The 23604-nt window shown below is 41.4% G+C and overlaps 1 protein-coding gene across 1 annotated transcript in view; it reads right to left on the bottom strand.

The window, feature by feature from the left end:
• PTPRG (protein tyrosine phosphatase receptor type G) overlaps positions 1-23604 on the bottom strand; it is a 378843-nt gene that overhangs the window by 317841 nt on the left and 37398 nt on the right. The gene's annotated exons all lie outside the window — the stretch shown is intronic.

Below are 23604 nucleotides of genomic sequence, written 5' to 3'. Positions count from 1 at the left end.
TAAATAAACCAGGACAACTGTATTGTTTCTATTCCTTGAGAGGCCTTTAAAATGATAAAAGCCTTGTTGTCCTTCAGAAGACAAGAAGCTAGTGTCATTTTTTAATACATTATGTACACAGAGTATTTCTGTTTGGACACTTAAGACATGTAGAGAATGCCTATTTGAAAAAAGCTTCACCAGCTCAAACTCAATACATAGAACAGCTGTATTAAGTATGGAATATAAATCTGTTTCACTAGTTAAGAAAATAGCATGTCAAATGCTCTTCTCTTGCAGGTAACAAACACATGGAAACCAAGGTACCTAATAGGGCTGACACATCTGGGAAAAGCTTATCTGGAGAATAAGCTTGTTTATCAGAATAAAAATCTCACCAAGTATCTCAACTAAGTTGGAGAGAAAATTAGGACAGCAGAAAAAAGCCACTGTTTTTTTTTTTCCCTAAACAAATGGCTTCATCTTTCAAACAAGCACAGGAGATGCCGGCGGGGCTGGTGACAATCATCAGTGATGCGAATGATGGGATGTGTCAAGGAGAGAGAAATGTCATGTGGGAAATGTAATTAGCCACTATAGAAGGGGGGCTGATACCTCCCCACTTACTCGCATGCCAAATAGCCAACTCCCAAATTGCTTAGTACAGCTCCTATTTGCTCATTTGCTGTTTGATATTCTTGTACCAGACATTTATAAGCATATCAGCCTTTCATGGAGAACTGCAGCATCCCGGTTAACTTCCAGTTCAGGAACAGTCACTGTTCATTTTACCTAAAGGCACTTAACCTAATGGGAAAGGGACACGAGCTGATCAATTGCTCCAAATTTGTTCAAGCAACTCTACAATAAATTAATTTCTTTCCTTATCAGGAGATCTAAAAAGGCAAAATGTTTCCAGAGCCCTGAAATTGAAGGGATGCAACAGTCTTTCAGAGTTAGCTGATGTTACCCACTCATTAAGAGTCAGTCCAAATAAGCATCTCTGACAGCAACAAACAAGTGGTGCCACTTATTCTGTATTTAAAAATATTGGCCAAGTTTTGTAGTTTTTTGTTTTTTAAATGAAGATTCAACAGGTATATAGACAGACACCAACCCAGCATACTTTTTTTTCCCTATCTGTTCAAACCTATCTGATGTTCACAGGACATAGCTGAGAGTGGCATTGTTATATTTCCCTATTATAGTGAAAGAGAAGGAAGTGGGGAGAGGTTAAGAAAAAGAAAAGGCACTGCCCTTTTAGGGAGCTGCCAGAGGTATGTGAAGAAGTTTTCTCCAAGATACCAGAATCATAAAGGCAGGCAGATAAAGCAAACATCTGCTGATATGACCTTATAGAAGAAGCTAAAGCAAGGGCCCAGTGGCAGTCCATTGCAACTGTGCATCTGATATTTGTCACAAACTCTGTAATCCCTTGCCCTAAGCCAGTTTCCAGGCAAACCCAGAGAAATTTAACAGGTTGTGTAAAATCATCATCTCCAGCATCAAAAGAGGATTAGTTATCATCATCCTCTCTGCTTTCCCTTTCCTGATATACTGAAGGAGAATAAGGCCTGACTGATCTCCTGTGTTCCCCAGCAGGTAAGCAAGCCCTTAAGTCACCATAATACTGGTGCACTAAAATACCTGCCAACTTCCTTAAAGTGTCAGCTTTACTAACCCACTTCCTCTCTAATGCTGCTAAAATTTTACTGCAGGGGAGGCAATACATTTCCCCCCACCCAACTTCTTTCAGCAGAACTGAACTCCTCCCAAAAAGATATTCCTCATCAATAATCCTTAATATTAATCTCAGAGATGTGCAGAAAAATATTCCTTTTTCACTAGATGCCATACGACAAACAGAAGGGGACATGTCCCACCTTCCCTAAGTCTACACTTCAAATATTTACAATGGGAGAATTTTGTACAGAGCTGCCCAAAACCCACGAACCCACCCAGATTCTTCCACGTCTACTAAAGCACTTGAGGCACATTTTCACCCTTGAAATTCCACCCTCCTCAAGAGCACTTCATATTCGATAGGCACAGGAATGTATTTCTCTTACTGAAGTAAGGTCCGATTCACATGTCAGTCATTTTTTAGTCATCCCTACAAAGAGAACAACCTCAGTGAAACACACATTGCAGTGGCACAGACACTGCAGCAGATGCTCCAACACAGCAGCTCAGGCTCCTGAAAGCTGTGGATCTCCAGTGCAGAACTGCCTCTCCTGTGCCACATAACGAGGTATAAGAAAGGGGAAATCATGCATAGCCACTCTCAAATGTCATACAAGTAGGCTCCACTAGCACAAAGAAAAGTAATTCCAACAAAATTTGTTCTAGAAAGGTGCCTAAAGTCTTTTACCTCTGAAGAAAACCTTGAGCAGAAATTATCTAAAATACTCTTCAAATGCTTCAGTGCTCGTGTAAATGGGGTAAAGGTGCAACTGCTTTGCAACATCAATACACTGCTATTTAATCCTTTTTTTATTTGGAGATTTTTAGACTGTTGTTTCTGCAGCCTCCCTCCTCATTCTACCTTACTACTTCACTACCCGTGTTAGTTTATTCCTTCAAGTTTACTTATTTGTGGTTGTACTCATTTTTAAATTATGCAGGGGAAAATGACAATAAATAATGCCCTTGTAAATGTATTTGCCAAGAAACTGATTTCATGCATCTGTGAAACATGCATCCAGCCATAAAAACTAGCTCTAAAAATGACCCAAGGAGCTCGAAAAGATACACCCATTCTAAAATATAAAGTTTTAAAGTCATATAAGCCTAAATGCTGTTCAAGTCCTGCACAGTTACGTTACTAAGCTGTCTTTTGGGCAACTTGTTATTCAGCAGACATAAATGTGAGAAACTGCAAGTCAAAATGCTGCATGTTCTGACAAGACCACAAGCAAATATACAGTCCCCAAAGATTCAGGGGCCTTTGCATACAATCCTATTAATCGCTAGAGGAAGGCAACCATATGGCAAGTCTACAGCATGCTCAATGAGTGCACAGCAGGAAATGTGTAGCTGACTGGGAACTTTAGAAAGGACAAAAGGAAAAAAGACAGAGGCTGCTAAACCTATAGATTATTCATTAGAAATTCATTTATAGACCAGCGCGTTTCTAATTACTGAGGTTCATTAAAGAACAGGGCTTCTTCTAGATAAACTAGAAAACTTTCATCCTTATCATTACAAGAATAATTGAAATCTTGTTTCCATTAAAGTTTAGATGGCTTTAAATATCTTTCTTCAAGACTATAACAGCATGTAATTTAATGCTTACATAAGCAAGAGAATACAAATTACATGTTTGGTACTTGACAGAATGTAGCTGCATGCTACACACAGCTGCTGTTGCACACCTCAAGTTGAAAACTTATCACATTGTGCTTGAACATTTCCTCTGGGTGTGGGAGCACGTGGACTGCAGTAAGGCATATTTTTTCTGGCAAAAGTAAAAATTTAGGCATCCCCCAAGCCTTTTCATACCGTTCATTCCTACCCCTGCACAAAAAAACCCAGTTGGATTGGTGCAGCTGTCTGTGGCTTCAAGCAGGAAGCCATATTAAAGCAAAAAAAAAAAAAAACCTCAGCAAAAAATAGTTTTCCTTAATGATTACATCCAGCTCAGACCACTTCCTTGACTCAGGCCATCCCTTCAGGACCATAAATGTAACACAGTGCCAACACAACACAACAGAAAGGCAGATACAGAAAACACACACCCTCACAAGCCAGTTGGGATCCCAAGGAAGCAGCCCCCGTGGCTCCTTGCCTCCTAGGCCAACACCTCACCGAGTGCTGCTGACAAGTGGCTTCCGCACACAGCAAGGCTGCAACGCCGACTGTAACAAGGGATGCAGGGCACCGTGCTTCCCATAAAGCCTAACAGGCCACACTGACACAGCAATAAAGGCTGTCAGATACCACGGCCTCTCAGACTACCCAGCTCATCTTCCACGCCTTACTGTTTGGCTTTTTGACATATCTGACAATTAAATTTAAGCTTCTTGTACCAGCAACGAAGAGCACAGATTTCTCCTGATGCACCTCCTGGTACCTTCTTCATGTTGAGCAGCCCCAAGTCAGTTTCTTCAGTCAGCCCACCTTCCTCCGGGAAGCGCAGAACCCCATACCAGCCCAAGTAACTAAACTTGGGTCCCAGCTCGAGGCAGAAGGATGATGCCAGGCAGAGCCATGGAGACTGCTGTATTTGTACAACAGGGAATTTTGATTTCTGTGAAAACAGTGTTTTCAGCGATGGCATTGCTGACTCACATTCAGTTTGTGACACGCTGTAAATCCCAATTCCTTTTTGCAAGCCTTTTGCACAAATCCAAGTGATTGTTCCTGTTTGTCTTCAATGAATCACATCCTTTTTTTAATAGAAGATTATTTATCTGCTGTGCCCTCCAACGTATTTATAATCCATCCCAGCTTCACTTCATCTGCAGACTTAGTAAGCATCAACCAAATCATTATGAGAACAAGAACACTGAACACAAGTGTTGTAAGGCAGACCTTTTCCAAGCTGCACCCAATACATTACCCCTTACATTTTTGAAAATAAAACTTGTATGTAATCGCTCAACACTGCTCTCCAGCCAAGTTGGCATCCAACATCCACCAGTAGTTCCACAGCAAGACACCAAAAACAAGCTATGTAACTGCAGTCTCTCTTTTATCTGTAAAGGATATTATTCAACTGTTGAAACAATTAGATTGGCTTGGCAGAAGGCCATAAAACTGAGCTATGACGATGGCAAATGGGCTGTGAAATTATGCTGAAAATTTAGGAGAGACAAATAGCCAAAGAAGGGCAGCTCAGCCCAAACTAGCTCACAGCATATCCTGGAGTCCCCCCCAAGCAGCCTGGGACATGCTGACAACTTCAGTTCACCCACCTTGCTGTAAGGAAATACCACCCAACCTACCCTTCTCCTCTTCTGTTCACAAAACTAGTGAAGGGCTGTATCAACAGATCTACTGATCTGGAATAAATATTGGGGTTTCTTTCCAAGCAAAAGGATCAATTACACAAGTTTAGACCTGAGATTCAACTACCTACCATCAAGATCTCTCCACCTGCAGCATCACTCCTGGCTCCAAGGGTAGAAAAGCTTGGTGTAAGCCTCAGACATGCATTTCTGATCCTGCTCATCATTTCTTGATGTAAGTACCTTGTGAACTTTAACATAAGACAAAAAACCCACACACCAGGAGCAACATCTAAAGAGGAAAAGTAGCGTCAGTGAGCTACTTTGAAAGCTTTACATGATATATTTTCCCATTTCATAACAGAAAGTGGAGCTCACAGGAGTTTTAGTGGAATACTGAAGTTAGGTCCTAGCAAGTCTTTCCTTATTTCAGGGAAATATGGTGAACACAGATTCATGCTCTACACTCAAATCTAGGCACACAAATATTCACCACAGGAAGCCTAAATGTCTAAGCATATGCAGGATCAGAGCTGCACTTCTGGAAATTCAGATAGCTTGCTATGCACCAATTGACAATGCCTTACAGTCCCAGGAACTATTCACCTGCCTGATATTCACTCATTACTTCATACAAAATGAAGGTAATCTTTCTCTTTCATATCCAATAATGAATGATTATAAACAATTTAAGAAATGAAAACAAAACACTAAATCTTACAGACTGCAAGAGCAAGACAGAGACTAAGTGTGACATTTGCAGATTGGTGGCAAGCTCTGGTTTCCTGACAGCACTGGTGGCTCATAACTGCTTATCTCAAATGCAAACCATCTCCTCTCTGCTTGAAAGGAATGGTTTCCAACACTACTGCTTTACTGAGTCACCTTCTCCTGCCTTGTCTTTTGGCCTTTATTACCAACTGAAAACAGGTAATTAACAACATGAACTAATGGATACAATTCTCAGCAGAGAAAGAAAAATGGCAAAAGATTAAGTACCCCAAAATTGGTTTGGGTTACTTTTCCACTCGGGTATCTGTTGCCTTCAACAAATTTTTGGATGTGTATGTGACCCAAGACACTGCCTTCAGAGCCCCGGGTGGGAAATAGAGGATGACTTTGTTCTGGAGCCCACAAACATCTCATCCCAAGCTTGCTACCGCAGGATTTGAGCCCTGCTGCAGAACGGAAACACCTCTGAGTCTGTTCAGTGTGCTAACCTTATTTCCAGAGCCCCTTTCAAGTTGTTACTCGCATGGAAATCGCCGTGCTCCCTTGTCATCAGTGCAACTCTTCGCTGTTCTGATGTTTTTCTCCCTTTGTTCTCTTTTTGTTTCAGTGAGTTAAGCTTATCTTTTGCTTTTGTTTCCCTACAGTAGTAAAACTCCATTATGATGCTTGGCAGACAATTTAAGCTACTGTGACAATCATCTTTGAAAAGGGAATCTGCTTTCACAAACCCTTTCTACATGACTAAATATTCATTTCTGAGCTAGCGGCAGGCAAAGATTCCACCCTCCTTCCTATCTAGCTCATATTTTAAAGCTACTGAAAATAAAAAGCAGCAGCAGCTGCTTGCAGAGGAACATGCTGTTGTTGTTCCCCCCCTCCCCCCCCCCAGAATACGATGTGCACAGGAGCCCCTCAAAAACACTTCACCTCAAAGGTCTTTGTTATCCTCCCCTCCTTTTTCTTTTTGGAGAAGGGATGAAGTGCTACAATAAAATACACAAATCCTCAGTGTTCGCTCCCTCTTACCTCCCGGTTTACAGTACAGCTCAGACCTTTCACAAGCAGCACTGAATAGTCACAAGAGGATTTTTATTGTTGTGTGTTTTTATATAGAAATAATATATCATTTATAGTTATTCCCACTCGGGTTTTGAACCTTTATCAGGTGACTTTTTTTTTTTTTTTTAAGCTTTTCTCCAAAGCTTGAACAACCAAGGGATCTATTTTACAAAACAAAGAAAACCAACTACAAAAGACCCAGACACTCTTCTCACAATTCCATGTCTCCAAGAACCAAGGCCTTCAGGGAAACAACACAATAGAATTCTGATTAAATATCACAAGAATTGGCACAACTAACACAAAGATGTCATGTCACAGCAGGTCATTAAATCCCCAGACCAGCTTCCTGAACATCTCTCCACCCAGCTCACCAATAAGGACCCACAGGAGAAGTGACACTAAGGAGCCTTCAGGAGAGCATGGAACAGTTGTGGCACCAAGGGTGGCCTAAACTTGTCTCCAGGATTGAGAATGAAGCAGCTGTAGCAAGATGTGGGAAATAAAGCAACACAAAACCAGAAGAGACTTAGTTTGACACAGGGGGATGGCACAGGGAAAACAGAAGCTACCAATAGGGATTCAATGCACTTATCTTAGAAAAGATGGAAAGCTTTATTTATTGCTGCACACAGCTGGCTGCGTGCACAGCAGCACTTTCTTAATCTGATGAAGGAACAGCTGTGGGAGTATGGATGGGATGGCCAAAAGGAGAGAAACAACCCCAAAAGTAATGGCTTCTACCAAGCTGAGACTGAAGGTCGCAGATAAAGATGTACCAGAGCCATGAGAGGGGAGGGAAGGGGTCTCATGCAGTCTAACTTAGGGTGCACACCACTCAGAAAGGTAAAAATTACATACATATATATATACACACTAACTCCACATCTCAGGAAAAGTAATGAAACAAAGTTGACCATTAAAAAAATAACAATTCATTGTACAACTACTAAGAATTCCTTATGGGGGAAATGAATTATATACTGAAATATTAAATCTGTAATGAAAAAACACAGAAGGATCATCTGTTTTCTATCCTACTACTATTTTTTTTTTTTTTAAGACCTTGCCATTAATTTTTGTTCTACCATTTTTCTCCTGGTAATTTTATTAGCAGATAAAACACATTCTGATAATCAAAGCTTGCAAGTGCTGCCCCAAACCAGAAATCCACCAGGCTCAGCTTTGCACAGCTGGAGACAAGCAGGTGCCCTCCTAGGAGCTGATAACCCACTTTAAAAGGAAAGGCAATAGGTGAGGATGCCAGCAGGGAGCAGGAAGGAGGACCACATCGTGCACTTAAGTAAGTGCTCAGGGTAGGTCAAGGAAGGGAAGACGACGCAAAGACTTGCTGAAAAACTTTCAGCAGTGTTGGCCGGAGGTTAAGATTCGGCAGCTGACAAATTTGAAAGGGCGGTGTCATAGGACACTGGAAGAAGAAACAGCTGCAACAAACTGTGCTACAAATCCGTTTGAGGCTTCTGCAAAAACCCCAGCTCCGTAATTACAGCGTAGGATAAATTCCACTCTAGGTTTACAGAGCTTCATGAAATTTCAGTAGACAACCAGTAGGACTGGACAGTGCACACCGATAGCTCAAAAGCCTCAGTACCTTTAAGTCTTTACATATTTATTCAGCTATTCTTTCTCCCTAGAGTGAATATTATCCTGTCTTAAAGGTTGGATGTGAAATCAAGCAGCATGTTGTTGGGCTTTGCTTTGGTCTGCTTTAAGACTGCTATTTCTCAAAAAGCCATTTCAAAACACAAATATTCCAAGGCATCTAAATATAACCGACCCAACTTGGACATAAGTTCTCTTCACATCTGTCATCCCTCCCTCAGATCTTTTTAAATTGCACCTACTGGGTAATAAACTATGCTCTCCCGCCGCACAGAGGCACGTCTGCTTTCTTCCCCCGGTTTGGCAGGAGGATCAGCCATAAGCTGTACAAAGCCTAGCTGCTGAGCGGATGCTATATAACCGCTCCAGCAAACGCTTGCGTTAGTCAAACTCAAAATTATGCTTAAACTCCCTTCAGAAAGTCCCTTCAGCGTCATGGCTTTCTGGGCTCATGCTAAGCAGCAGCACCCAGCGCCAACAGCCTGCAGCACGAAGCTGCCCACACTCCAGGCTGGGGGAGCAGCCCCACGCTTGGGCCGGCTGACTGCAGAACCCACACATTGTGCCCAATGCCTGCAGCAGGGAGAGCTGAACCCTCACCTTCCGGACAACCCGAGCCTTCCCACAGATTTCCCATTGCTTTGAGCACGCTTAACTTCTAAAGCATAAAGTACAATGCACAAGAACACTTGCTTTCTGCTCTGCGCCAGAGATCTCTCAAAACAGTAAGGCCAAAAAACAGAAAAGCAACAAAGCAAACCTGAGAGCATGAGAACTCATTGCTGGCCCTAGAAAGCAGTTTCTGATGCAACAGGCTATCAAACCTTAATAAAAAGTGAGACAAAATAGAACTGCTCTCTGAAGTCCCCAATCCTTACTCCGCATCACAGGAGGCTTCACAGCCCAGCTCGCACACAGGCATGGAGTTGGACCTGGATATTAACAGAACACCTTGAAACTGTTTCTGTAATACTTCAGTGTGTTGTATAAGCATGCTACATGCATGGGGAAGAAAACAGTTCAACTATTCTTATTGCTTACTAATGCTCTACGAAACAAGATCTCCTACGTGCACTGACATAAGAATTCCTCGTGTCTTTATTGAAGGACTCTAATAAAAAAATATTACCAGTTTTTCATTATTTTCAAACATGGAAGCCTTACCAATTGAATCAAAGTTGCTGAATACTTTCTGATGCTGAACAATTCTTGATTCACCTCACTTAAACTCCCTTTAAGGTCAAGCAACATTATCATGGATCCAGAAAAAAAGCTGAGAATGGAAATGCAATATTTTTTGCTTCTATTCTCTCAAAGAAGAGGGGGAAAAAAAGGACAAAACTCCCAATCGTTTACTAAGGCAGCTGCTTCAGCTCTGTACAAATGAAACCAATTCTGGTTTCGACTCAAGACAAGGTTTAACTTGGGATTGGGAAATAGTTTGCTTAGAAAGTAAATTATTAGATTATGTTCAAAAAGACAATGTTTCAAAGCTTGCCAGCTTTGATATCTCTTCCTGTTTAACCAAGTCTACAGAATTAGATGTTTGTTCTGGGAAAGGTGTTTTTGTCTCTACCTGCCACCTCTGACCCCCACACATTCCAGAGTTTGTATTACTTTCAGCCAAGATAAATAGATGGTCTTCAGAAGAAGAAAAGTTTTCAAATCTTTTTGATCTTACAGGAGATATATGCATTGCATCAGCATCTTCTCACAGTGATTGATGAGTCTGAACCCTAATTGGAATTCAAGGGTACGCAGAAAGAGTAATATGCTTACTGGTATATTTTGTTGTTTCTTGTAGCACTGCTAGTGAGAAAACTTCTGGACTTGTTTGTTCATAGAAATACATGCTTATATGCTAACAACTGTTTATATTCACCACCATTACCAGGATTAACAGGTAGTAAGACAAACTGTTTCAATCCTTGAAGTCCAAGAGCAGAGCAGACTAGGCAGGGTGGAAAATAACACTTCACCTTTCAAAATAAGGCCCAAGTAGACTTGCTGTTCACCTGTTACTTCTGTCTCTAATTGTGATACAGCTGCTCGTCGTCCAATGAACACTACATGGCTTCTGCACAAGGGGCAGCAGACAGTACCTGTGGTTACTGGGCACCAGCACAGACACTATCATCTTCATTATTTCGTTATTATCATAGCACTTCATTATTTATTACACCCTAGTTCCAAGGCAGACCTCCTCAGAGCCACATTCAAAAGATGCTCTGCACCCTCCCAGCACTCCAACTGCTGCAGAGCACATCTCCCGTGCTCACACCATCAGGAGCAGCTGCACTTACTGCTCTGCACTCAGTTGCTCAGGCTTACATAGAAGGCTCTTTCTTCTAAAGGAGGTCACTGCACTACAAGTGAGGGGACTTTCCTTTGCTATGAAACATCAAGCCCTCAATCCAGGTGCACACAGAAAAACAGAAGACAGGCACAATCTGGCAGGGGACGAGTTTAGGGTGTCTTCCTATCTCCAAACTCTTGTTATTCTACCAGGAGAATGCATCCATTAATGTTGCATTGAACAGTCAGTGGTGCCCCAAGGAAGACTTTGAAAAAACATTCTATTTAAAGACAAGCCTGTTAATGTGTCATCTGTAATACGCCTCTGTTACTCCTGGGAAATTTGCATGAAAACGGGATTGTTATTGCTCTGAAGTTCTGGCGTTCCTGATGCTTATTCCATGCTGCAAGAGGAATGCTACCCACCCTGTGGGATCAGCCCTGCCAACCCTGCACACCCAGGCATCCACCAAGAGAAATCAGGAGAGAGTTCAGTGCCATCCCACAGCAGCTTCAGCTCACATTTCTCAAGTCCCAGTTTTAGTAGCAGGGAATTTCACATGCCAAAGGAAACAGATGCCATAAAAGCTAATAAAAACAAATAAACATAAATAAATAACATTTTGTCACCATTAGTGAAGCTTTGTGATTATGCAAGTAACTCAATAGGAACAGATACATTTCTAATGAGAAAAAAAAAAAAAGCACCAACACAGATTAAATCCAATGGAATGAAATTGGAAAGGCAGATAAAATGCCAGCTCACGCAAGGGGGTAACAGCCAGCCATTTACAGCTAGCAATTCCTGTGCACATGATTTCTTTACCACAGTGCTGCCACACCTGAAGCTCTGGCTTCATGGGGAAAGAGCACAAAAACACCACCAGAATTTAAGGGGACTTACAAGGATGATGATAATCTACCGAAGCACTGAGGGTCAGCACTAACAGCAAGGCTCTATCCATTGTCATTGCATTCCTATCTCATTTTCACTCACATTACATATTAATTTCCTCTGCATTTTCAAAGACACATTTACAACAAAAAGAACTGCAGAAGGGTTTATTGTTTAAGGCTTCATTTGAAACAGACTGATAGCAACGTCAGTGCAGCTGCCTCATATGCAGCATCGCATCCTAAAAATCCTTATGACATTTCTCTTTAGACATGAATCAGCAGACTAACAGATGTCTCATTCACACCATGTTTGAGTTTCAGTTTTACTAATGAAATTAATTTAGGGCCAAATTGCATCTTGAGTCGCACGCAGAACTCTTGTGGACTTGCACGTCAGCCAAATACGTGCATGGGAGAATGGAAATCCATCCTTAATTTTAATTTGATCTTTTTAACAGATTGCTAATTTAAAGAGACAGATTGCGATGTCCCTCACTTGTGTTACATTGTACCTTACATCACAAACAATCCCACCACTGAACACCAGGAGTACAATATACATCCAGCAGTGACGAGATGCCAGAAGCTGGCTGTTCCTAGTGCAGACCGCCTGTGAATCTTAAGAGGTACCAAAACAGAGCATCCCAAGCTCATTTATGCAAAGATGTGTGCAGTCCTGGGAAGACTGCTGTGCATTGCTGGGTTTCATCATGCAGTGGCACAGGCAGCAGCCCTTTGGAAGAGCAATGAAGCAGCAGTAGGGAAGTTTTCCCCACAGGTTGTTCTCAGTCTTTTGCAGGCAGATACAAACCTGTCTGGATCTGAAGCTGTGCAGTCATATTTGCCAAACAGAGACTATTCACATATGCCAACAATCCACTGTGTTACCTCTATGCTCACAGCTACCTCTTAGAGCTCCTTGGGTAGTTACACCTGTTCCAAGAACAGCTCGAATCCACCCCTACCTGCAAACACACTCAGTGCCTGGCTGAAGTCATTTCTACCAACAGAGCTGCTTCACAAGAAGCAAGCCATTGTACTGAGGTGCTTGGGTTGTTTTTCTTTTGTTTGCTGTAACATCCCAAATTTATCAACTACGCCCTTACCAGGTCTGCTAGTAATATTCAGTACAACATTCCCTCCACCTTCCCTAACTTGGTAATAAACTGCTTTGCAAGTGACACCAGTGTTTGTTTGTTTGTTTTTAAATACCTAATGACCACGGTAAGCATTGAGCAGTACCCTCATGACCAACTTCAAAACACTGATCACATTTCTTTCCACAGAACTTCCAGTACACAGCCATGCTTGGAAGTCCCATACTGTCACTAGCAGTACAGAATTGGAGCATCTGGAATCAGAAGTGTTTTCACATTAAAAAAAAAAAAAACACTTGACTTTTCAGTTAACTTTAAGGACCCAGTCATGGAAAAAGCTGCTCATATTCCAACAAAATATAAAACATTCCTGAACAGGCAGCATGCAACACAAGCTGAGAACAAATTTTTACTTTTACTGAAAAATAAGCACTCAGTAGTAGATTGTAACTACTGATGTGACTGAAGATAAGTAGTGAGCTCTGTGCCTTCAGCATCCTACATCTCCAACTTGCTAGGGAATATCTGTGGTTCTCTTTGCTTAAGATGGCAACCCAATGTTATTTCTGCACTTCCATAGTAGGCCTGTTCCTATAAAGCTTCCCCTCTAGCTAATGACTAATATTTACTCCGAGATGAGTTTCCCAGAACAGGAGATGCTTATCTTCTGAAAATCTGTCCCAAAAATCTAATACTGACATTAGCAACGTTCAGAGTCATTCATGATTCATTTTCTCATCAACTTAGGCTGGCTCACTGGCATTATTGCCATCCAGTTTTTCTCTCCTCCTGAAGAGATCACTGAACCATACTTACCGCTCCTTTTCCATAATATTCTGAGGGTGAATTCAACTATGACATTATGATAGATAGCTAAAAGCCAATGGCACCTTGAATTTGTGGTTGGGTTATCCATTTTCTCCACCAGATTCGTTTCTGCTATGATTACATAGTTTAAGAAGCAGAACATATTGTACGGCATTTGCCTTCCAGTCACTTTGTCATAGGCTATTTCCCTAAGCATATATTTTTTACCATTTTAGAAAATTGTTCTTTATGCTACTTCACAAGTTGGGAATCAATGCTTTTGTAGTGTACAGGCTGAACTGTTACACCATGCCATTTAAGAACACCAAGCCAGAAGAAGAAAAAGGTAACAAAAGATCCCAGGAACAAGAAGATTAAAGGTGACATGAGGACTACTACAAATTCCCACATATGCCCAGTTTGCCTACTCGTTTCATAGCACTCCTTCTTCCCTTGTCCATATTTCATATATTATAATGTTCACATTGGTTTTATGTGCTATTTCTCATTAGGTTTGGAACTGTTGCAATCATATTTTAAAAAAATCAGCCTTCAAATGCTTCCAATGTCTGAATGACCTAAATGACTGAACACACTGTCCAGATCAGCAGAGTATTCCTCTGTAGAAACTCCAATAGAACAAGAGAACAAACTTTAGCATTTAGCCAGTCTTAGGGACACCACAAGTGAAATAAATCAGGAGACACAAGTGATATATCTGAAGAATAATTCCTTGCATGATCTGCACCAACTTTTCAGCCAAGTGCATCCTGCCATGAACATGTAACATCCTGAGGACACTGACTGGGACAGAACTCAGACTAAAAGCTTTTTTAGCTGGGGTGGAAGGAAGCCGTAATTATAGAGCAAATAGCTTCAAGTTCTAAGCAGAACCACGCTGCCTAAGGCACAAATAGCTCACTACAGGGCAGCACAGATGCGCAAAACCTGTAACATCCAACATTTTGCCACATTACATCACAGTCAATTAATTACTTCTCTCACCTACTTTTGAATACGTGCTCCACATAACTACAATGCCCTCACTGCAATAACTGCTGTTGTTACTGCTGATTTCTAGCACAGAAGTTTGATCTTTATCACCGAGAGCACTATTTACTCAGGGACAGATTCCTCTCAAAATACACATCAGTTGTGCTTCAGGGGGTATTTGGGAGAGAAGTGGCTGTGGCAGCAGCAAGCTGCAAACTCTCCAGTGGAACGATCCAGGTATCGTGCTACAGCATCTACTTAGAAGCATAAGCACTGTTTCACAGCCATAGCAAGAGTAACAGGTTGGCTTCTAATGCATATTTGAGATGAGGCTGCATCACTTTGGTTCTTTACATTGTTTCAAGTGTATAAAAGCATGAGTTTATGAAAAGACATTGGGACTGGCTTCCCCAGGCCAGCAGCAGGAACGTGCCTCCATTTTACATATCTGAACAGCATGATCCAGCTATAAAAGCAGAATAGATGCTGCTGTGTTATAAGCACTGAACTATAACATATCAATTTGTCTGTGAAGTTCCATGCGTATGCCATAAACAGTTTCAAAATGTGCCCAATAAAAGTCAAATTTTCATTTACAGTTTAATGCTGTTAACAAATCATGATTTACCATATCTGTCAAACACTATACTACTCCCTCTCATATATTATAGGAGCTAAAAAAAAACAAGTTTCTAATTAACTTTGTCATATGAATAAGAGTTGTTCTAGAACTTCTCTCTTCAAAGTACTGAGATTTAAAGTAATAAATATTCCCTCAGAAGTAGGCCAGCTTGGATTTAATATGCACCAAATAAATATTCCCTCAATTAGATGTGTGTAAGTAAAAAGCTTTATGTTATGGCTTATAGCAATTTCAGATAAAGAGCTTGTGTGATGGAGTGAATCCAGCTAAGAAATGATTGCAGCAGTGCAACATAATTTTTTGCACAGGACAGCACTCATCTCAAAAATAATTCTGAGAAATTTTTGCAATTTTGAGATCATGCTAAGTTTTGAGCAAGACTACCACGCTTAATAGATTTCATAAATTACTTCTAAAAAATTAATAAGGCAAATTAAGGGTCCTTGTAATGAATCATGTAACTTCTCATTTGGCAGAATTATACCCTTTTTCTCTTTGTGGAGGAATCGTAATCTAAGTTGTACTATTAGACACAAGGCTGATGAAAGAAAGTCACCCGTGGCAGTGATAGCTTCTATATCATCAATTTTATGATATTCCCTCTCTGATATTCCCAACAACATTTCCACCCATCAATTTGATTGAAATCTAAGCCTGTCTCTGTGTCTATTGCTGAATCCCACTGCTGTTGCAGAACTGCCTTACTAGAGACTTTGTTCATTTAAGCATGCAAGTTCAGAGAATACTTGGCTAAGAATCTTTAAAAGAAATAAAAATCTGAGACTTTTCACATATCAATTCCCATTAAACTCCCTTACATCCTATAGCTAAAAGCTGGCTACAAAATGTCAGGTAATAACACTTGCACTACGTTTGCTTCTAGAGAAGACTACAAGTTATTTTTGTTTGAAGAGTTTTTGCTCTATAAGTAAAAAAGCACTGGTTGGAAGGGTTACACAGTCTGTGAAGTGCACATATCCAGGGCTCAGCAAGAGTGCACTGACCTGGGGAAGGTACAGGCTTGGGGTCAGTGACATCACAGCTAGCCTGAGCAGGCTGCACTACAAGCCAGGGAATCCAGCAACAGCTCCAGTCTTGTCAACACATCTATAGGCACTGCCAAAAATGAGATCCTTCACTGGAAAAAGTTTCTACATTAGGAGAAAGGCAATGGCAGAACCTCTCAAAGATCAATAACAGTTTCTTCTAGAGCACGAAGTTACTCAAAAGAAAAGTGACTGCTGCTTCAAGCCGTAAGAGTCAATACTCAGCCTGCTGGTTTCAGCAGAGATATACTCATTTTCACAAGAGGTAAGACCAAGCAGTCCCCAGCCCACACAGCCTCCAACAGACACTGCAGGGAGCAACTGGACATGATCCCCAGCCAAGACCTTAACTGCTGCAAGAGACTGAAAATATCTGTACAGACTTAACTGACCAAAAAGACGGTGAAAAAACATACTGTACCTCTTTGTTTTCTTTTGTTTTTCTCCAAGACCCGATATAGTGACTCAGATCATCTTCCCCCAGCAAGAGCTGATATCAGTGTTGCATGGGGAAAACACAGCACTGAGACAACGCAGCCTTCAACTGGTTATTTACAAGTATGTGTTGCTGACTGTCAAAGCATCCCTTCATTTTTATCTTGATTCTGGTTTCAAAGCTATCACCTGAAGCCCAAAAGATAATTAGCTTCCATATACTGCAGCACAACATCAAATGAGCACTAATATTCTGTATTTCCCTTAAGACAGCTTGGAGAAAAGTGCAGTTCTGTAAACTAGCAACAAATGAAAATAAAAACAAATGTCAACAGGATGGTAAGCTGAGGAAGTCATTTAGTGCTGTCTGACCAGTACTACTAGCAGGAGCAGGTCCACAGCCCACACCCAAGGACTGCAGGCCCCTGCCTTTCCCACTGTAATGCCTGCAGATGCTGTCAACTTGGGCAGTGAGAACTACTATCAGAGTTGCTCTGACTTTACAGAAATATCACTGGTGGTAAACATTCCTAAGCACACAGTTACCAGTACAGACTCCAAAGTGCTGACTGTTCCTCTTGTAGCACTTCTCCCAACTCACAGTTAATGCTGTTTCTTCAAACATCAGAAAACTTTTTGACACAGCACCTAGTGCTAGGTCTGAGCATGTCTGTGGAACAGCTGAAGTGAAAATGACAAGTAGCTTGGCTGTGACTTTGGACCAGGGCTCCTGGGTAAAGAAAGAAGATGAATTTCTGGGAATGATTTTCAGTCTTTCCAGAGCCTTCTGTTCTGGGGGATCATTGCCTGTTATTAGATTAATTCAAGAAACTCAGCTTTGTCTCATTTACTCTTAAATGATTTAAAATTCATCTTATAAATGGAGTATAGTCTGCTGCAATTCAGAGCTGCAAGTCTACTTCTATGACAGTAAGAAAGATATGACATCAAGTTCAATCTTAGGCCTGCTCATAGCTTCACTTTTTGTAAATTATTTACCATCTGTTCACAGCACTGTCTATTTAGATGATGATGATTCAGCCATCCATGCCAGGAGTTACAAGTGGAGAAGTCGTACCAAGTCAGACCGATTTCCACTTGAAGTATTACTGCTTTGTGGGTGCTGCCAGCAAGATGCCAACACGGCATTTTCCAAAAACTAATCTGAACCTTGACTTAGGGAAAAGTCAAGAATTGGTATGCCTGTCAGCTCAGCTCCCTGAGCAGAACAGTATTACAGGTCGTTAAGAGGGACTCACAGAGCAGACAGGATGGGGACACGAGCAGAACAGCGCAGGGAGGTCACAAATTAACATATATGGAGCCACAGAGAATAAAGTGCAAAGATGGATCATAAACATCTGACGTGCAAGTAGCAGAGCAGAAGTGACAAGAGACCTTGGAAAGCCTGAAGTAAAGCTAAGTGGAGAGGGCCATGGTTATATATAGCTTTCATGAGTGACAAAAAGTATCCATCAGATACAATAACGTGATGAGAAGTTTACAGGGGTTTCTAGGAAAAGAGTTACACAGACAAGTGGGTTAGTGGAAGTGTTCTGACTGGATCAACAGGAGTTTGACTGAGAAAACAGTTTTACTGGTATATATTAATCAGAACAGGTTAGCTGAGAAAAGCTGGATAAGATAATAGCCTGGAGGAATGGAGGAGCCAGAGGAGATATTGAGACTTATAACGCTCCACTTTCATTGCAAAGGCATTTTTAAGGCACTGTACAGAAAGAAGCCGATAGATAACACCAAAAAGCAGGGTAGCAAAGGACAGAGAGAAGTTGTGTTTGTCTGTTTTTTTTTTTAAATAAGGCATTTGCGCAAAGATAATAGCTTCAGCTATCATCAATTCAGTAATGAAATAACAAAATTACCTGAAGATCAAGGTGAAGAGCAAAAGGGTTGAAGAACAAAGACTTAAGGAACAACATATTCCTTCTCAAAATCTCTGGAGAAAGTACCACCTGAAAATGGCAATGGTTCAGCTTACAAGAGGAAAAGTGACAAGGACCAGACACTTGGCCACTCAAAAACAAGGCTATGACGACTTCTATTACAACCCATTTAACTAACAAAATCAGATGCTCAGTCCTGTCAAGCACAACCCAACATATGATGACAACTGTCCCCCTGCCCTCCAAAAAAATAAATATCCCCACACCAAACAGCATGAACAGCTGACCTCCAAACACTCAGAACATCCTTCCTCCTGGATGCACTCTCCTGCTTTGTAACGTGACGTCTCCCTCCCCTCAGCCAAGTTGAGGTATGTTATTACTAATCCCACTATTACTAATCCCCTGTTGTTGTGCTCCCTACAACAACTCAGAGCCCGATAAAAGGAGATAACACACATCCCCTGAAACACCGCATCATTTTCTCAAGGATTTGAGCTTATTTTTCAAGTGTCCTTACACTGCTTGGGACAAGGCTACACCTGCTGTGTGCACTCCAGATCTGGCTTCTGCGTTGAAGCGTATCTATCAACTGTTGCAGTTTTTACAACAAAACACTGCTAGAACTGTTTGTTCACATCCTAATTATTGTGCAGAGGACATTTCTAAGCAAAGGCAGATTATCCTGTCCATACTCTATGGACGACAGTTGTCACCACCACCCTGGGTTTTCTGCAGGCAAAGAATGATCATAGTTCAAGGAACCATTTCCACTCCTATATGGAAAGGAGACACATCACACAGCTTCTTAAGGGCCTTGTAAATCCCTACTGCTGGATGCAAACACACCACCACCCATGCTGCCTCTCTATCAATACAAAGCATCAAGAGCCCACATGCACAAAGGAGCCAACAAGTTGCAAAGCTGCAACTACACAGGAAAACAGAATATAATGAACCATTGCATACTCTAGGTCCTTGGGGACACTGAGCAAACAAAGAGATGTGGTATAGCAACAGGGAATTCTACCCTGGTGGAAAGCAAGTCACTACCAGCAAGATACTAAGCTCAATGCTCCACTTTAACGATCACTGCCTAAAATAAAGCATAAAGACTTTTTCTATTGTGGGGAAAATCACAAGGAAAAGTTGAAAGTGACATTGAAAGAACAGAAAACTTCAGAAAGAGCAGCTTGCCATGCACCCATGTAAATAAAACAGGCCAGTAACCACATGTATACTGACAGGAGATCCTGAATAGGAGAAGATAACTGGAGTGGTAGCTAAAATTCTGCCCTGAGTTAGTGGCCTGCTGCCACCCAGAACCCATCAGCTGCAAATCAGAGAAGCAAGCTGGCTTGGTATGAGATGCTGTTCTCATTTATGAAATGCTGATATCAGTACCAAAGTTAATAAAAATGAGCTATGGATGATGATATCCAATTTTGCTTATGTAGTACCCGAGCTGTGCCAGGTTCATTCTAAAACGCAGATGAAGATATTTCCTGTCTCCATCAGCACATAATACAGACTCTGCATGTCTAATGTGGGCACGCACATGAAATCAAGTAATTCCTCACTCACAAGCCATTTGAGGTGCTCTGAGGCAATTGAGCAGGGCTCTAGAGGCTACCCCAGAAGAACCTGGGGATCCCATAGGTTCCAGATTGGAGTCGCTGACCCTGTGCTCTTGTTGCAAACACCCCATGCATACAGTACCTTTTGAAATGCTATGCTTATGCAGTAGAATCATGCACAGAGAACTGATTAAACAGTGAGCACGCATCTTAAGACCAGCTTTCCAGAGCAAGTTAAGAGAAAGCAGCCCCTCTAGTTGATTCTTCCAATCAAAAATTCCAGAAGAAGCTGGGAGCTGAGCCCAGGTTACGAGGAAGATGCAGAGGTTTTCACACAGGCTCCCAAGCTAAGGCTGCATCACTTGGCATGCTAAACAAGTTGACCACAGCACTGCTTCTTGGAAAGTTTCTCAGCTGAATTGGCTCAGCGTTGAACTTTACCATTGTTCAGCAAGGATGAGAAGAGGATGAGCACAACTTTCAGCATATGGAACTGCTTTTGGGTAGGTGGTTTTGTGGGGTTTTTGTTTGGTTTTCTTTCTCTTAGGCTGGATTCATCTTCAGAAGAGAGGAAATAACACCACAGGAGTGGGCAGGACTATTTACCTTTGAGTGAGAGGATTGCCTTGGAGCACACACACACACCAGAGCCCTGCTGTGCCAGGTGTGGAGCAATGCAGAGCAGCAGCACTTCCCTGCTGGCCCAGGCAGGTCACAGCCCGCAGGGCAGACAGGACAAGCTGGAGACTAAGCATGCAGACAGGTTAAGAGGTACTGGGAGGAGGAGGAAGCAATAAGATGAATAGCATCTAACAAAAGAAAAGAATAAATAAATACCAAGAAGAAAAAAACCTCATAGCAGCAAACGTTCAAATCTATTTCTGATCTTATTCAAAGCATGACAAATATTCTCAAGGGAAATAACAGTTCCTGACACCACACCCACACATCATTATGCTAAAGCTTTAGCATTTTCTGCCCGCTCAAAGTCATTCCAGTTTTAAAGAAACACAACCTGGGAAATTCAAAACAAGTTGGAAGATTCTTGCACCGTTTGTACTGGCCCCAGCCAGTTCTCATGTCATTCCAACTTCAAATGTCTTTAGCCACAGCTGGACAAGCACAAATACTGCTCTAAGGGGACAGAATGCAATGATCTATGTTCTTACTCAGTGTAATGTTCTCATAAGAACATTAAATGAAACACAGCACCTAGACTGTAAATTGGTATCAGACTCTTGCATTTTATAGTACTGTTTTAAACTGTAATAATGATAACAAAATATTCTGTGACTAAAGGAACAAGCTGATGGCAGGGCATCCTGTGGTAGCAAGCCAGTCAGGTTTCAAAAGCTGAGCCCATAATCCTTCAAGCTTTACTTCGCTGCAATAACCAGGCAGCAACCACTTGTTCTACAAATTGACCTAGCAGCCCAGCCTATTTCACAGATCACAGGACAGCAAAACTTCTAAGCGTCACAACTCGCATCAGCCTCTGCCAAGGCACAGCATCTCCACAGCTGCCAGTAACTAGAGACGGCAGGATCCACATCTATCCACAGCATCTAAACCTCCCATGCACCAATCTCTTCTTTTCCACACAGCAGAGAGGAGTACTACAACAGAGCAGGGCATCCTCAGTTCATCTCCACCAGCCACCCTGCTAAACACAGCAGTCTAGTCCACAGAACCAGGCAAATACACACTGTGTTTTCACCCAGATGCACACCTTTCATTAAGAAGCAAGTAAAAGAAAAGCCTGGGGAGAATTCAGACTTGATATATTGGAAGCTATTGCTTAAAAAAAAAAAAAAAAAAAAAAACGAAGAAAACCGCAAAGTTGTTAACAATCAGAAAGGCACTATAATAACCTTGTCAGCACAGTTCTATGCACAGATGAAGTAGACTACGTGCATTTCTCCTGTTCTATCTATTCTCTTCCCCCTTGAAGGCAAAATAAGTTCTCTAACATGCTGTGCTTAGGCTTGAAATCTACTCTAAAGAAACAAAATGCCTCCTGCATCCTAAAAAAAATAAACTAATTTCTAATGTTTCAGTGTAGTGCATTACATTTTATACCCTATAACTTCCATGTAAATAAGGCAAACTTTATTACGGCTCTTGTGTTAGAATGCAAGTCTCTGAATACTTCATTACAGATGAAAATGCAGACAGCTTAAGGATCCCATGCACACAGTAAGTAGTCTTTGGAAGCTATTCAGAGAATATACTGTCACAGATCAGAGCTCTCTGTAAAAAAATGCATATAGAGTTTGTCACAGTTTGGCTACAGTTCGACAAAGCTGGAACTTACATTTAAGCATGCAGTTATAAGACGGAAAGAAATTCATCATTCTTGACAGGCTATTCTGTTTATTTGCTTGTTTGGTTTGGTTTTGTTTGCTTTAAAGGAAGCACTGCTGTCCAAAAACCAAGTAAAAAAATCAGTCTTTTTTTTGAGATAAAACCGCACTAACCCAGAACCATGTATTAATACAGCTGTTTAGTAGTCTAAATTGCTCAACCATCTTTATATCCTCAAAATCAGGCTGAGTTACAACGATAGTTCGCTGAAGTACTGGAAAGGACAATCTCTGCTTTTCTTCTCTTGCTAGAGAGAGAGTCCCTTCTAAGAAGGGTCAGTTTTGCTCCACTGAGTCACAAAACAAAGCTTTCCATTTTATTTGTCACCACAAGTATATCCGGTAGACAAAACATAATAATCCAGAACCAGATTCTGGAAAGCTTCCCCCACTCTTGCACAAGTTTTCCACAGCAATTAACATTAACTAAACAACATTCCTTAACTTAAAATGAAAAAGGTGTTCTTTTTGTAATTTTTAATGCATTTTTTTCATTCACATAAACTGAGTCCAAGATAAACATATACTTACGCTAAAGGCAAGCATACAGCTTTGGGGAGGTGGAGGCAGATAAGGGGAGGATTCCCACTCCTACTCTCCTACACACTCCATTGCAGCTCTTATTTTAACAACTTGAAATCTCACACATGTGCTATCAGCAACTTGGCAGGTCAGATTTTCCAGTACACTCCATCTCTCTACAAGGTAATCATTTTTATTCTGGGGAAGCTATCCAAAAGTCATAACCACATCTCCTGCCGGGCCAGTATGTTCCACGTGGAAGCCCAGAGTACCAAAGTTCAGGCTTAGTGGCACATGTGGTAGCTACATCAGAGACAGAATGTAAAACGCCTGCACATACTGCAGTCCAGTTCTTCAACTGCAGCACAAACACAGCTTTAGAACAGCGGTAGCTGATTCTCAGCACATCTGAAGAGCAGTTCCAGATATTTCAGCAAGCTTCTGCATTTCTGGAGCGAATGAAGTTTTTGATTCAGTCTTAACTTTTAAGTCAAGAACTGAAAGGACTTTTTAAATCTAAAGTGGGAAATGTGTTGCTGCTGGCACATATCTGGAATCTCTGCTCAATGCTGGCTTTAGCCAACGCCAACCGAGATTCCAGATGGGCTGCTGAGTGTTTTTAGTTTTGAAAAAACATGGCAGCCAATGCACCCATCTGGCTGCACACAGACACGATGCAGGAG

The sequence above is a fragment of the Phasianus colchicus genome, chromosome 11 (genome assembly GCF_987193195.1).
Source record: "Phasianus colchicus chromosome 11, bPhaCol1.hap1.1, whole genome shotgun sequence".
In the NCBI taxonomy this organism is placed as follows: Eukaryota; Metazoa; Chordata; class Aves; order Galliformes; family Phasianidae; genus Phasianus; species Phasianus colchicus.
This window is presented reverse-complemented; position numbering and strand designations above follow the sequence as displayed.